This window comes from Pararge aegeria, chromosome 10 (genome assembly GCF_905163445.1).
Source record: "Pararge aegeria chromosome 10, ilParAegt1.1, whole genome shotgun sequence".
NCBI classification, from domain to species: Eukaryota; Metazoa; Arthropoda; class Insecta; order Lepidoptera; family Nymphalidae; genus Pararge; species Pararge aegeria.
The window spans coordinates 5,801,434-5,815,281 of record NC_053189.1 but is presented as its reverse complement, the minus strand read 5'-3'; the positions used below and the strand labels follow the sequence as shown (position 1 = coordinate 5,815,281).

At 34.8% G+C, this 13,848-nt stretch overlaps 1 protein-coding gene across 1 annotated transcript in view; it reads left to right on the top strand.

The window, feature by feature from the left end:
- Positions 1-2,188: 2,188 nt before the first annotated feature.
- The window catches only part of LOC120627153 (cuticlin-1), a 133,260-nt gene continuing 121,600 nt past the window's right edge, over positions 2,189-13,848 (top strand). The window contains exon 1 of the mRNA XM_039895026.1: positions 2,189-2,348. The gene's annotated coding sequence lies outside the window, so the exon portion shown is untranslated. The remainder of the gene's footprint in view (positions 2,349-13,848) is intronic.

Genomic DNA, 13,848 nt, shown 5'->3' with positions numbered 1-13,848 from the left:
AGATGGATATAAAATATGAATACCGAAACTATATTTATATTGCAGAAAAGAGCTGTTAATATGAAAGCTCAAATCATGCGAATCCATCCGTTAGACATTAAAAGAAATTGGTATACTTTGTAGCTTCTGTTACTCACTGTACTTTAGCTCGGAAAACAGCAACTGCTGAATTTCTTGCCTGCTAAGAATGACTCTTTTTAGAATGTGCCGTCTGAACCGGTGGTAGAGTCGCTACGAAAAAACGAACTTTTTCAATATTCTTATATAACTCCTACTTGAAACTATTAGATTTTGATTTTTGGATCGATAAAAAAAATTTTTAAACCGGAAAATGGACATTTTCAGCAGGCAATTAAAGAGAAAGAATTTATTTATGCACGGCATAGCAATTAAACCAATGTAAGCGAAATTTTGCATTAAGATAGCTTGTATCTTTGTAAGTGTGTAGTAAATTTTTCTCTTGGGAATTCTAGCAGGAAATTTTACAAAACCCACAATAAAATGCGGACCAAGCCACGGGCTACAGCTAGTTTCTTATATGGTATGTCTAGTAAGATAAAAGTGCCAGCTTGAAATTTGAATGTATTAAAATTCACGAACGAAATGGTGGCCTATCTTGGGCAGGCAAATATCAATTAATGCATATACATAACTAGCTGTCGCACGCGGCTTCATTCGTGTTTGTTTGGAGTTTTGATATCCCGCAAGAGCTATAAGTTTCTGAAATAATGTTTCTTTGTAACATAAATCCTTTCTCAAGATGCAATCTATTTCCTTTCCAAATTTCATCGAAATCTGATAATCCGTTAGAGCGTGAAAAGGTAACAGACACAGAGTTAATATCGAAATTATAATAATGTTTTATATTAATGCATCTGTAAGACTGTAAGACCCCACCGGTACCGCATATCGGATAAGATTGGAAATACAGCATAACTTGATATTATCTGTCTATCGAGTGGTGAAGAAAAAGTAGTATTTAGCAATATTTAAGGACCTTAACCATTGGTAAATGCTAAGTCTATGTATAGAACGAACCTCAAACATACGCGTCCATTGATTCATTCACAAGTTAGGTGAAAACTTCCCGTTTCACATTCGGCACGCGCTACCGCCAAAGATACTACGCATTTTTTAGGGAAAGAGACAGAAGAATTTTTACACTAACTAACTCAATTTTTTTAAAGTGATAGACAGAGATAGGGATATTTTTTTGACGTGATCGTGTCTCGAGATGAGGCGGTAATTAATTTGATCAGTCGGTGTAAGTATCTCGTGCTACGTTGCGGTTAGTGGAGATGTTTGTCGATAGTTCTGCGGTGTCGATATTTGGGTCACGATAAGAATGTTATTTGTAAAACATACCTTGTTTATAATTTAACCGAGTGACGTGTTGTCGCATGCATTGGAACAAGTTTTAGTTATGATCAAAATCATATTTTAGATATTTTTTTATGTAAGAATAATTTGTATTAATCAATTAAAGATTTTTTTATTGATCATAAAATTATTATTTTTTTGAAATTATAAATATTGACTACTTATCTATTCAAAATTACAACATAATATAGGTACCTTATGTTTATGTTTTTACCTGATAAAAGATATACAGTTATTTTTGTTGCTTTTTCGGTCGTTGCGACTTCTCAGTCTGTCTCACGTTTCTCACATCAAACTAACGAAAATAGATAATTAACTAGTAGTTGTGAACTAATGTTTCATGGAAACTTTTTGACGCCTAAGAATATATATAGCATATTGATATGTAATCCAAGGTGAAAAATGCATTAACGCCGACACTTCTTTAATAGGTGGAAGAGAAAATGCTGGGAAGCAAGCGTCTTAACTTTCATCTGCACACAAAATTTAATAAAAAAATTACCGTTATTTAAAATAGTTTTTTGCCAGCTACTTCTCAGTAGATCCAATCCTGTGGTTGATTCGCAAATACTTACTTAGTTTCAAATAGGTGTATAAGGGTTTTCGAAATGTCTTAAGAAGAATTTTATATAGCATTGTCGGCAAACCTAATACACTCAGCATCAACAACAACACGTCCATCTCATATTTCAATCACTGAATGTAAGGTCACATAATCGACACATGATATTGCCGCTCATACACTATCGATATCGATACCTCACCTGTCACTAACCGCGGGGGCCGGGCGGCAGGTGTAAGCAGACGCGGCGGCGCGCCAGTCTCCCGCGGCCCTCGCATCGAACACACGTCGCGACATCGACAACTATCGACAAACCCCCGACACGTGCGTCGCACAACCCTATTTTGAACGTTCCAATTTCAAAGTGTTGTCAAAGTGGCACGGGATTTTTTCTATACACAAATCGGTAAGTTTTGATACTAGCTATTTTGGTTTCGTTATTAATTTCGTATTGATTATTCTTAACGGAGAAATTTTAACTGTGTCAGTGTGGCATGTCTTATTAATTTTTTTTTCTTAAACTTTCGGCTCGTACGACTGTTTATAAAATTGTTTATGTATAACTGTGGGAACGTTGATATCGGTTGCAATGAAAGATAGGAGCTTCGATAGGCGGTTCGCTTGATGTTGGTACAAAAGACTTCAACGCTACGTCCGTGTCAATAATAGGACTCGGCGCTTTTTACGTTTTTTTCTTTTACAACATTCACTTGGGAATTAGTAGTGTGACTTGCTGTTTTGATATTAGTATCGCACTTTGTTTATAAAACTTTCTTTCTTGTTTTACTGTGTTTTATGTTATGTAGAGTCAAATGGAATGATATTTACATTTTGTAGTAAATTCACCGTTGTTTAAATGAAATTTAATAAGTGTTTTATAAGAGGCGTTATTATTTGAATAAGTAATATATCAATTTTGTTACATATTACTATATTATTATGAAATATTTTTGGAGAGACTTTTTTTAGAGCTTTAGCTTACCAAAAATCAGTTTTTGAATTTGGTTTATAGGTACGGCTGCAAAGTTTCATTGGATTTTTCTTGTAATATCCGGTTCTGAATCCCTTAGGAACTTAAAAGATCCGAGTTTAGTTCCGTGTCTGATCTTTGTCCCTAATTAATATAATACAATTTTAATTTTTGAATTGCGATTTTTTTTTTTTTATTATTAAATTTGTATATCATATAATTATTTCTGTGACATTGTGCTTCGTAAATTCAAATTTTAACTAACTAAATTATTTTCAAAATGACATTCTTAGTAATTATTATCATGACTGCTGTAAATACCTAATTATTTGTATATTTTTATGCCGAAATGGTAGAATATGTTGAAAGTAGAAAACTTATTGTGAATTACGTTTTATACACATGTTCAAGCAAATTAATACTATTTCTATTCTACTTCTATTTCTATTTCTACACCCAATTCATATTTTTTTCAAACATTTATCTACTCAGTTACTACTAATTATTAAATAGGTTATTTGCAGTTTTCGAAAGTGGGATGAATAATTTATTAGATATGAAGTCCCATACATAATCTAGCAAAAAAGGGGCCTGTCTATTGGTAAATGTTTATCTGTTGATAGTTTCATACAATTTATTCCTGTAAGAACGTAGATATTATAAGTTACCTACCTATATTCAATATTTTTTTAATAAGATATAACATCAAGTTTCTTGCTTTTCGGACTGTAACCTTAAACATCTTAGCTTTTTTACTAGTAAACTAACTAATATAGACGGTCTGTCTGTCTCACTAAATATCTACTATATTATTGATCGAATACCTACAACTTGAAATACGTTGATCTTTACAATATTTTATATGAATACCATAAACAGTTTACAATAAAACTCCGATAAGAAATAATGAATTCTGAATAACGAACGACCGGACTATGATGTTTGGAAATGAAATTCAAAGCCCATAAAATATTATAATTAGAGAAAGCTGGCGAGATGGTTGGTCCTTGATTAGCGGTGAATATTTTACACATTGATGATGATATTCTAACTTCTAAGCTTTTGGTATGATATGCTTTGAACTAAATCTATTTATTTATAATCATTTTCTTCTTTCATTAGTGGCATCTGGACGAGATCGCTTAAAGCGATAAGACCGCCATTGCGCATTTTAATTTTTCTTGTATTTCTGTTTTCAATATATTTCATCTTTATCCCTTAATTGTGTGCAATAAACAATTTATCTATCTATTTATTTATTCATGAAAATAAACAGCGCTATAAAAGAGTACTTTGTACAAATCAATGTATTCACGCAATACAGCAAATAAATAACAGCTTTTCATACAATAATGAAAAAATAATAAAAATACATTCTGAGTTCAGTTTAAAGGAGGTTATAAAAAAGTTTAAACTAAAAAGCTTTGAATAATAATTTTATGTTTGAGATTTATAAGGAGTAGCTTTAAACGAGCTTGCAAGTTTAAGAGGAACAGAAAAGTTACAAGTGCGCGCTATTCTAGTATTCAGTGGCGTGCATAGCCCTTGGACCCAGGGTATGCACAAGGTGTTCAGCACAAACATATAGTAAAATTTATATTTTAGATATGTCGGTTTATAATCAAATTACTTTACGAAAGTTATATTTTTGATTGATTTAATACTATCGTCTATCTACTGCTAATTGAATAAAAGTACATACCCTGATTTACGTCACAAAATTATGACACACTGCATTTTCTAAGCACACACAAGCATGATGATAATATTTTTTCCAACATATGTTTTTAGCGTCTTGATGAAAATTATTAATATAACAATATCCTTTATCATTCCACACTTTACGTATATTGGACAATAAAACAAAAGGAAAGCAAAATAATCGATTGGTGTGTACAAAGCCGCTTAGTCAAGAATAGTTTTCGTAATACCTATTTATTATTAAACATACGTGTTACTTTATCACCTTTTTTTGTGGATATTTGTAACATTGGTACACACCTTCCTTTGCGAATGATTTCTAATTTTACGATATAGGGATAGAAATTAAAGTTGTCTCTAAGTACTTTTTCCAGGCCCACTGAACCCAAACAAAGACCGCACGAATATGCTTTCATTATAAAATGAATGAATAAACTATAAAATAACGTTAACACATTAAACTATCACTACTCAAACTTTTATAAGTTGCTGAATTTATGCGCTTGAACCGTTTATTTATCACCAACGCCATAGAGCATTGTTCCAAGGTAAACAATAATGGCGATTGAATATACTAATGATAATATTGCAATCGAAATTAGTCAAAATATGTCTTTAATTTTTTTGTAAGTATGGGTACGAACGCTATTTTATTTTGATATGTCAACAATAAATAGAAACAATATTTATTGTTAACTTTCTCACTTTCCAATATTTCCTGGAATACTTTTCATAAAAAAATCAAACACGTAATTGATTATCCACTTCCGTAAGCAGTGCTTATAGACACCTACACTTAGAGAATTTATGAATGAAACTGTTCACACAAGACCGATGCTAATCTTGTAAGTACAAGCGCACGATTATAACATTACACGACACACACTACTAACTTGCACGCACACATCTAGCACAACGATTCTTTCTTTGGGCGTGATTATTTTATTTGATATTTCTATGCAACAGTAGATGGCGTCATATGTCGAGTGATTTATAATAATTGATTTACCCTGCAATCGATAACATGAGATTTAAATAATAATATAGGTATTTTTACGTGTTTTAAAAGGTAAATGTTTAGCATTTACGGTTAAAAATTAAAATACGAAGTAGAAGATTTTATTTTGTACGCTATACGCCTCGCGCGCGCTGGTTGCGCTGTCGCCTGTCTAGCGACAATTGACCTAGAAGTTTGGCCGCTCATTACTAGATGGCGCTTTCATATATTTTTTACTTAGTGTTTTTTTAATTACAAAACTTTAATGGTCCTATCTGAAGGTTCTTTAAGACCCTGAGGGTAGGGTATGCACTGCTTATTTGCATATATGCAATGCACGCCACTGCTAGTATTCAGTAATTTTTTAATTTGATTGGTACTTGAAGTAAATAAATAATACCAGCTAGATGATAGCCCAGTGGGTAGGACTTCGAATTCACTTTCGGAGGGGGCCAAGTTCGAATCCCAGCGCGCAACTCTAACTTTTCTAAGTCACGTGCGTTTTAAGCAATTCAAATCTCACTTGCGTCAACGGCGAAGGAAAACATCGTGAGGAAACCCGCATGCCTGATAATTCTTCATAGTGTTGTCAAAGGCGTGTGAATTCCACCAATCCGCGATGGGCCACCGTGGTGGACTACAGCCTAAAACTCTTCTCGTTGTGGGAGGAGACCCGTGCTCTGTAGTGGGCCGGTAATGGGTTGATATAACGAATAGATGAACTGTTATGACCTAGTAAAGAGAAAAGTCGATCGATTCTTGTGTTTTACGAAGAGTTTCGTCTCGAACGATAGGCTACTGGACATTTGACGGCTGACTGGCGCAGTGGGCGGCGAACCTGCTTTCTGAGTCGAGGCCGTGGGTTCGATTCCCACAGTTGGAAAATGCTTGTGTGATGAACATGAATGTTTTTCAGTGTCTGGGTATTTATCTGTATATTATAAGTATTTTTGTGTATTATATTCATAAAAAAAATATTCATCAGCTATCTTAGTACCCATAACACAAGCTACGCTTACTTTGGGCCTAGATGGCGATGTGTGTATTGTCGTAGTATATATATTTATTTATTTATATTGTAGAGATTTCCGGCTTTGTGCCACTTTCATCTTGCGCTAATCACCTTTACACAACTTACTCTGCTAGTTCAGGTATTTTACGAAACGTAAGCAATCTTGGCATTTTATTTTTGTACTTATATCTTAGGCATGCAAAAACAAGACTTTACTAAATTTCAAATGAAATATGGTCATCGGCTTTCGATTTCGATTCACCATTATCAACCTATTTTCGGCCGTGGCTAGTTACCACCCTACCGAAAAAAACGTGGCGCTATGCGACTCAGCGTACCAGTACGATATCGCGTAGAAACCGATACGACAGGGTGAGATTGAAGTGTAGGGATAACTTGTAGTGGAATAAAGAAAAATAAACGTAATACCACTTTATTTAAGGCCCATAGATCTTAATAAAGTGTTGCGATTCCAGCACCTTGGGGCCCCAACGTACATCTACCGAACTATGTGCCCCACCCATGGCCAGATCAAATTAAGTAATTAAGTAATTTGTTGAGCTTTTTTTAAAATCTAGTTCCTTACCTTCATTCTTATTTGATATTTTTATCGACTTAGTTAATTAAGCTATTTGTAGACATTATCGATCTGAAACATTCCACTACAGTGGACTAAAGGCCGCTCCCAAAGGGATGTTTTCCCCATAATCACCACTCTTGGCAGCCGGCGTTGAAGGTAGCACAGCGCCAATCGGCCGTCTATTACTGAGGTATTGCTATTTTTTTTAACATAGACCTACAGAATCTATAAACTGAACTATAAATGTATTGCTAAAACTATTGCTGCCTCGTTGGGTAAAAAGTGAGCATGTTCAACTATGGATATTTAGGTCCTGCGTTCGAATCCCTGGCGTCACTAAAGCCGTTGATCTCCGTTATTTTTATTGTGTTAATATTCGCTAGATCTTGTTTTGTTAGTCCCACTGCTGGGCAAAGGCTTCCTCTCAAGGAAGGCTTATAATGGTAATCACTTTCGAAATTCTCTTTGCTTTGAGTGATTAAGAGAGACTGTATTATTTTTAGTGTGGGTTGATAAATAGGTTATTTAATACAAAAATAATTATTGAAATCAGATTTGTATTTCCTTAGATTAGGGCGTTCAAACAAACGAAACTTCTCATCCGTACAACAATATATCCGCATAGATTGTTCGTTTGAAACTCCAAAGATATTGATTTAAACACGTTTAATTGGACTTTTCAACGAACGTGACACTAAGTGAGAGCCACTAAAAGGATTTTGAAAAATAAGATAAAAATGATCGAGGTTCCTCTACACATGTCAACGGAATGTTTAATGCAGTAAGTAGCCTTAGGCTGGTCGACCACCAGAGATACGTGATTAAGTTGCGTGGTATAGGGTAGTGCCCAAAAGTATCGATATATCTATATTATTACAATCAGTCGATAGTGCCAAGAAGCATCGCGACCTAAATAGACAAATCTTTCTTGCACATACCTGTAGTAATAGTAGTTTACAATAAATGAAATAAAAAAATCGAAAAAGTGGATTTATCGCTTGAAGCGATCACGTCCAGACTACATAAGGAAAAAAAACATGTGTGTACTTAAGAACACTCGTTAGAACTTATACATCTTTGGCGTAACAAGGTAATAATCTTTTAAAAAAATTTATCTTTCGGCTTATGCTAACGTTCGTAGAAAAAACGACACTGACAAAAGAAAAAGAAATTTAATACATTGAAAGTTTCATTATAAAGCATTATCTAGTTAAATAAAGGTTATTTATATATAAAAAAATAAGCTACATAATTAAATAAATGGACATAATAAACATACTAAATTTTTAATACCAACAGACTCATTATCGGACAGCCAAGTTTCACTCAACATTAAAATCTGAGATTTTAGTAAAATTGTATAAATTAAATCACCGGAATGAGCCCGCGGACTTTGACAATTGTAAGTGTACACTGTCAAACCTTATAGCTAACTTCAGGATGTCGGTTTTTGGGACGGTGTGCGCGTGCATCACAAAAATTTACTCTCGTCATTTTTCCCTAACGCACAAAAAGAAGTATAATTTCAAAATAATATCCCTAGAAGACAAATTTGGTTACGTTACATCTAGGTACTTTAGTTTTTTATAATGCATCCATCGATTTAGATTTCAATGTATCAAAAAAATCTGTAATTCAGCAAGCGCAAGTTGCGTTGATTATATCCGTGACATTCTTTACAGTCAAATAACATAGACAACTACCTGCCTGTCACATTGATGTGCGAGTATTGTGCAAATGAGATGGCACATCATCAGCCGTCCTTACTAAAACTAATTGCTGTTACCCGCGTTCTTGCATTCTTGGTTCTTGCGTACCCATCTCGTTTATTACGGGTTTTCACGAATCCCGTAAAAACAAAAAAACACTTTCGCAATTATATAATATTCATAAAATCTAATCTTAAATGCCACGATATTGGATAGAAGCAGGCGTTACTTTGCGGAAATCCATAATATATTATGAAAATTAAGCTTAATTTGCTATACTAGTATATATACTGTATACTGTATAGTAGCTATACTGTATAGTGTAATTTATAATTACTTCAATCCGTATACTCCACACAAAACAGATTCTCGGCAATGTACCCTCTACGCACGTTTCGCTCCTAAACCGGAGCATCCTGAGGAGATGTTTACTTTATTATTATTATTATATATAATTGTAAACAATTATTCATTGTTTACAATTATACATTCCTTATTTTAGAGGCTCAAGCTTAATTTTCATAATATTTAATGCCGCGGCTATTACACCGATTCTAATGCATCTGGTGGAGGGACACCTTTATAACGCGGTGTGTTTGATTTGATAAGCTGTGTACCTGCGGTACGAAGTACGAACCTACCATTCATTTAAGGAACTGCCACATGAGATGGTTAGATGTCTTTTGTCAATCAATTTGGAAGGGTTCGGGACGTCCAATGAATAACCGCATTCCCACACCCGTGTTCACAAACGATACCTTGTTTTATATGAATTGCGGGCAAATGGGCAAGCAGGTTGTCTAATGTTGAGTACTCCTTTGAACACGTACGTCTACAGCACAAGATTTATGTCTGGATGATATTGTCTGATCCTTATTTTAGGGACGTCAAGTTTCTTCATGCAAGACTGACTTAAAAAAAATACTGCTTCTAGCTAATAATAATAAGCACGATGGTGAGAAAAAAATATTTCAATTAGACATAGATTAAAATATTCTTAAAGTAAAATGTACATTTTTGGGACCCTGGGGTCCGGAGGCACGAGCTCTTTTCAAAGAATTATCGAAAAGGGTTATCGAGTCTACCGGTGATGCTAGAGCGGGCAGTTACCTTGGCCAACGAATTAGTTTGGCCATCCAAAGGGGCGATGCTGCCAGCATCTTAGGAACTGTGCCTCGCTGCGGTGGTTTCGAAGACGTTTTAGATTTTATTTAGTTTTAAATAGTTTATATTTGTAAAACAATTACTTTCAAGAATAAAAATTAAAATGTACATCGACTTCAATTTAGTACAGTAAGTACTAAATTAAAGTCCAGGTACATTTTATTTTAAGAATAATTTAATCTGTATCTAATTGAAATATTTTTTCTCTATCTAATTATGGTCGTATGTAATTAGCAGTAAGCACATACATCGTGTCATAATTCCGCATAAAAGCAATTAATATAGTACGTTCATTACGTTACCAAAAGTCAGATGGTCTAGTAGATAACAAGTTTAAGATTAGAGATTACAGGATTACAAGTATAAGTATCTAGGTGGCTAAACTGCTTTGTCGGTCTAATGGTTAGCAAGTTCGACTACAGTTTACGAACGAGGCACTGGATTCAATATTTTCCGGATATTGAGTTTTTTTTTGGAAAATAAATTTAGACTAATTAGACCTCGAGGTTCGGCTAAGAGTAGTTTCTACGGTAAAACTTGGTTTTCAAAAAATTAAATAAATTAAATCACCGGAATGAGCCCGCGGACTTTGACAATTGTAAGTGTACTCTGTCAAACCTTAAAGCTAACTTCAGGATGTTGGTTTTTGAGACGGTGTGCGCGTGCATCGGAAAAATTTACTCTCGTATTTCCCTAACGCACCAAAAGAAGTATAACTTCAAAATAATATCCCTAGAAGACAAATTTGGTTTGACCGAACACAGCAATGCTGCTATGCGCAAAATCAGAGATGGCAATAGAAGATACCCGCTGGAGCCGCTGGATACAAGCGGCCCAGAATCATGGAGTTTGGAACGCCCTTCAAAAGACTTATCTCCAGCAGTGGACGTCAATCAGTCGATGATGCTCATGATAGAAGATACATCCATGGAGATGTCCTTTCCCAAAAAGCTCTTCTGCTATAAATAACGTAGTGCTATCCTTTTCTACCAATAACACAATAAATCACCACGAATTTTACTCCAATTTAGTTACACATATCAGTATAGGAATCAACGTCTAAGTTATAGTCAAAAATTTCTTTATTCAAATAGGCACTCTTTTGATGCGTACATTGCATGAAAAATATGAACATCGGAATCCGCAATGATACATATTTCACAACATCACCCTGAATTTAACATGAAAATCTGACAGCCAAGGCAAATCTAACGTCGTCTTGTTTTTTTTTTTTTTTTAAACAAATATACTACGACAATACACACATCACCATCTAGCCCCAAAGTAAGCGTAGCTTGTGTTATGGGTACTAAGATAGCTGTTGAATATCTTTATGAATATAATACATATAAATACTTATAATATACAGATAAATACCCAGACCCTGAAAAACAATCATGTTCATCACACAAACATTTTCCAGTTGTGGGAATCGAACCCACGGCCTTGGACTCAGAAAGCGGGGTCGCTGCCCACAGCGCCAGTCGGCCGTCAAGTTTATTAAAAACTACACCTAAATAACTTATCCTTACATGTAGCAAGACTCATGAAAATTTAATCACTGTTACAATTGTTAATGTTACAATAATTATGAGGCATAGCTCACGAGTGGCAAGTGGGTTAACAGTATACTAGTCTAATTACCGTCTGGATCGTTCACGCACTGATCACCAGAGATAAGAATAATATGACTTTTAACAGATGAAAACGCCTCATACGTAGGTAATGTATCGAATTAATTTTCAATCAAGTTATACTAATGAATGAATGTATTATTTTTTTGGTAAATTAAACTCCTTAGTTCTTTATTAATCTTATTTATGAAGAGATTAAATTAATAGTTATAGTACAGGTGGCTACATAGATTACATAATAATTAAGAAGTTTTAGTCTAATTCTCTCATGAAAACAAAAATTATTATTGTGTAAATATTATGTTCTAAAAATATTCGCTGAGTATTGCTTGCAGCATGTTTCCAACCAGTCACAAGTGGCACATTACTGTAATAGCAAACTTGGAACCTGGGTAGCTGTTCCAAACACGTTTTTTTTTAATTCCACTACAAGGTATTATATAATACCCATTTAGGGGGGTATGGTAGTCATACCCCTAAAGAAAATGAAAAATTATTTATTTGTTGTCTAAATTTCATTACAAAACAATAGGCTAAGACCTCCATTTAAGTTTGGAAAAAAAACCTGTATTTGGAGGTCTCGCTCTTTCCGATATAAAGTTTATACATATACTAATAACATGACTTAACCAATTTATTACATTTTACAATTTTATACTTTTTTTTTTGTTTATAATTTTTCCAAATAAATCATGCAAGCATGCAAATATGTGAGTGTGTGTGTGTAAGTGTTTGAGTATGTGTGTGTGTGTTTATGTGTGTGCTTTTACTTTATAATCAGGAAGAGAGATTCTGTCTCATCCTAATGCTTCCTAATGCTTTTTAAAAAAAATAATCGCGTCACTTGTTAGGTTTCGCGATGCATTTGTTTTAACTGCACTTACTAAACGTTGAAAATGGCGTGTCCTTAGCACGTAATTACGATAAGTTATTATGTATTTACTAAAATTAGTGCCCATTTAACCAACACTGTAATGCCTAATGCCGGTTTATAAGATGCTAGGAGTGTACTAAATGGTTGGTCATAAACATTAAACAAATACAAACTGTTGACTAATTTATATTTCGAAGTATGTAAGCGGTGACGTTTATGGACATCGAATTATTAAATTATTCAACAGTTTGTATTTGTCCGGATTAAGGATCATCGTCGTATAAACCTATTACCGGCCCACTAAAGAGCACGGGTCTCCTCCAACAATGAGAATGGGTTAAGGCTGTAGTCCACCAGGCTGGCCCAGTGCGGATTGGTGGACTCCACATATCTTTTTTTAACGACAATACACACATCGCCATCTAGCCCCAAAGTAAGCATAGCTTGTGTTATGGTAACTAAGATGACTGATGAATAATTATAATACGAATAATATACATAAATACTTATTATATATAGATAAACACCCAGACACTGAAAAACATTCATGTTCATTACACAAACATTGTCCAGTTGTGGGAATCGAACCCACGGCCTTGGCTCAGAAAGCAGGGTCGCTGCCCACTGCGCCAATCGGCCGTCAATCTTTGCGAACATTATGTAGAACTCTCAGGCATGCAGGTTTCGTCACGATGTTTTCCTTCACCGTTGAAACAAGTGATATTTTAATTAATTAAAACGCACATAACTAAGAAAAGTTAGAGGTGCGTTCTGGTATTCTAACTCGGCCCCCCGTAAGTGAAGTCGAGCTTCTAAACAATCCGCTATCACCGCGATAAGTTTCCTCAATTTCTGTCAGCGATCCGTTCACTGTCTTCTCTTCCTTCCTTTAGTGCAAGGGGAGATCTTAAATTCGGAGTCATCATCATCATCATATCAACCCATTACTGGCCCACAAAATAGCCCGGGTCTCCCCCCACAATGAGAAGGGTTTGGGCCTTAGTGATTCGGCTTCACATGGCTTTGAAAACATTATAGAGAACTCTAAGTCAGGCAGGTTTCTTAAAACGAAGACCTATAACCCTGCACTAAAAATGGTAGGCGGGCGGGCGGGCTACTACGGATTATTCTCACATGTCAGTGGACATAACCGGGATAACGCATAAATTGCTATTCGCAGGACAACGTTGGTGAACAGACCGACCCGGGAATCTTAGTCAGTACCGTCATCCGAAGTCTAACTGCTAGATCTTAGAGGCAGTAAG